Below are 3603 nucleotides of genomic sequence, written 5' to 3'. Positions count from 1 at the left end.
ACTGACCCGATATTCCAGGTGCCGTCTGTTTCCCATTTCTTTGACCAGGAAAGGGAACTCCCTGACCCCTTGCGCTTCCCGAGTGAGGCAATGCCTCGCCCTGCTTCGGCTCGTGCACAGTGCGCTTCACCGACTGTCCTGCACCCACTGTTAGGCACTCCCTAGTGAGATGAAACCGGTACCTCAAGCAGAAATGCAGAAATCACCTGTCTTCTGTGTCGCTGGGGCTGGGAGCTGGAGACCGGAGCTGTTCCTATTCGGCCATCTTGGCTCCACCCCCCTGAGCTTCTTATATATTCTGGTTATTAGTCCTTTGTCAGACAGATAGTTTGCAAAGAGACAACCCACAGAATGGGGTTCATTCAATGGGATTGTCTGTCTGTTGATTGTTTCCTTTGTTGTGGAGAAGCTTTCTAACTTGATGTGATCCTATTTGTTCATTTTTGCTTTGGTTGCCTGTGCTTGTGGGGTATTACTCAAGAAATCTTTGCCCACTTCAATGTTCTGGAGAGTTTTCCCAATATTTTCTTTTAATAGTTTCATAGTTTGAGGTCTTAGATTTAAGTCTTTAATCCATTTTGATTTGATTTCTTTTTTTTATTTTTTTTTTGCACACAAAACAATAAACATTTTCTAAAAGTACATACAAACAAAAAGATGCATATCAAACATATTAGGAAGGTTGCACATGGGAAGACGGGGAATAGAAATGGGGGGAGGCAATTAAAGAAAATAAATGAGAGAGGGACTTTGTATGGATCAATGATAACTCAATCCTCTATTTGACAAAGAAGAAGGAGAAGGAAGAGGAAGAAAAAGAAAGTGGGATAAAGGATCAGAAAGGGAGGAAAATAGAAAAAATTAGAGTATGACTCCAGGGTAGACCTGTTTTGTTGTCGCTTGGTTGGTTGGTTGGTCAGTTGTATTTTTCTTTTTTTTTTTTTTTTGAGACAGAGTCTCGCTCTGTCACCCAGGCTGGAGTGCAGTGGCGCAATCTCGGCTCACTGCAAGCTCCGCCTCCCAGGTTCACGCCATTCTCCTGCCTCAGCCTCTCCGAGTAGCTGGGACTACAGGCACCTACCACCATGCCCGGCTAATTTTTTTTTTTTTTTGTATTTTTAGTAGAGACGGGGTTTCACTGTGGTCTCCATCTCCTGACCTCGTGATCCGCCCGCCTCAGCCTCCCAAAGTGCTGGGATTACAAGCGTGAGCCACCGCGCCCGGCCTTGTCTGTTGTATTTTTCATATGTTTCGCCATGTTGGCCAGGCTGATCTCGAACTCCTAGCCTCAAGTGATCAACCTGCCTCGGCCTCCCAGAGTACTGGGACTACAGGCGTGAGCCACCACGTCCAGCCCCCACATTGCTTCTGGCCTCTGTGGTAGACCTCCCAGACGGGGCTGCTGGGCAGAGGCACTCCCCACATCCCTGACGGGGTGGCCAGGCAGAGTCTCTTCACTTCCCAGACGGGGTGGCCGGGCAGAGGCGCTCCTCACTTCCCAGACGATGGGTGGCCGAGCAGAGGCGCCCCTCACTTCCCAGACGATGGGTGGCCGAGCAGAGGCGCTCCTCACTTCTTCCCAGACGGGGCGGCCGGGCAGAGGCGCTCCTCACTTCCCAGATGGGACGGCCGGGCAGAGACGCTCCTCACATTCCAGACGATGGGCGGCCGGGCAGAGACGTTCCTCACTTCCTAGATGGGGTGGCGGCTGGGCAGAGGCGCTCCTCACCTCCCAGATGGGGCGGCCGGGCAGAGGAGCTCCTCATAACCCAGATGATGGGCGGCCAGGCAGAGACGCTCCCCACCTCCCAGACGGGGCGGCGGCCGGGCAGAGGCTGCAATCCCAGCACCCTGGGAGGCCAAGGCAGGAGGCTGGGAGGTGGAGGCTGCAGCGAGCCAAGACCACGCCACCGCACTGCAGCCCGGGCAACACGGAGCACCGAGTGAGCGAGCCTCCGTCTGCAGTCCCAGCACCTCGGGAGGCCGAGGCGGGCAGACCACTCGAGGTCAGGAGCTGGAGACCAGCCTGGCCGACATGGCGAAACCGCGCCTCCAGCCAAAGGAGAAAAACCAGGCAGGGGTGGTGGCGCGCGCCGGCAATCCCAGGTAGCCCGCAGGCCAGGGCAGGAGAATCACCGGAGTCGGACGCAGGGAGTCCGCAGCCAGCCGAGTGTACTCCAGCCTGGGCCACAGAGGGAAGAAAGAAAGAAAGAAAGAGAGAAAGAAGGAGAGAAGGAGAGAAGAAAAGGAGAGAAGGAAGGAAGGAAGGCAGGCAGGCAGGCAGGCAGGCAGGCTGGCTCAATGTTCTTTGTTTCTTTGGACTAGTCACTATCGAAATTCTCAGCCAGAAACATGGGAGTCAGCCTAGAAGCATCTATATCTTTCATGCACAAAGTCCAAGCCCTCTTATGTCTTCCTGTGATATAAAGACATCACAAAGCTGCTTTATGCTCTTCATCCCCACTCTAACTAACCTAGAACCACCCACCACCATCTCGCCAGGATGCCACCAGCATCCCCAGCCTCTCTCTCTGTCCCAGATCTTCTCCATTTTATTCTTATTGCAACTGGAGGGTCACTAACCAAAGGCCCATGTGAGCTTGTCCCTGCCACCTCACAGTCCTTCAGTGACTCTGTGAGCCCTTCTTGGGGGGTCATCATGCTGATCTGCCTCAACCTACCTCTCAGGCTCTGCAGCCTCCCTTCAAGGAGCTCCTCCTGGCCCCTTCCCTGATCCAATGACCTTAGGTTCAGGCCAAAGTCACTTTTCTCATTGACTGGAATGACCAATGTCTCCATCTATAGCTTCTCACCGAGGTGAGAAGCTATAGATGGAGACATTGGTCATTAGTTGAGGCATCTTTGGATCCGCAGAAGCATCTGGAGACTCCAGAGCCCTGTTGCTTAACTGAGTCTGAGTAGGAGCTCAGGAGATACCAGGGGTTGCTCCCTGACTTATGCTGGTACCAGTATGCAATTTTTTCCCACTGACATTGAGGTCACAGCTCAGGGTGCAGGTGTCTGGCAGATGCTCCCAGGGATGCGGAGAGGGAGGGTGGCTGAGTCAGCACAGGCTGGGAGACGGAACCTGCAAACACAGACACACTTTGGTGATGGAGCTGTTAAGTATTAAACTCCTTGGAGCTCAAAGCCAGAGATGCTGACACAGACTGGTGGCTGCCCCAGGTCTCAGAAAACTGGCCTCACCTGTGCAGTGGGAGAGAAGCACAAGAAGAAGAGATGTCCAGGCCATGGTGGACACAGCTGACACGCCAGTCTCAGCTCTGTCACCTGAGGCTGCTTTTATCTTCTTCACTGGCCTGACAGAGGAGGGGCTGTTCCCACACATTTGTTTCTCTTCCTGGTGACCTCAGCCCCACCCTGAGAAGCAGCTGCAGTCTGAGCTTGGTTCTTGGTATGGAGACGACTAACATGTGAGACTCAGAATTGACCCCATGGGAAGGACCAGGGAGGAAGCAGCTGCTGGGACCTTCCACAGTTCTGTGCGCAGGAGACGCTGCCCTGGGGAGTCTGGGGGTGGCACAGCTGTGAGTTCCCTCTGTCCAGACCCTGAGACAGACCCACAGTGCCACCTGCTGCTCA

This window comes from Hylobates moloch, unplaced genomic scaffold, assembly GCF_009828535.3.
Source record: "Hylobates moloch isolate HMO894 unplaced genomic scaffold, HMol_V3 SCAFFOLD_15, whole genome shotgun sequence".
Lineage (NCBI taxonomy): Eukaryota > Metazoa > Chordata > Mammalia > Primates > Hylobatidae > Hylobates > Hylobates moloch.
Note: the sequence above shows the minus strand (reverse complement) of the source record.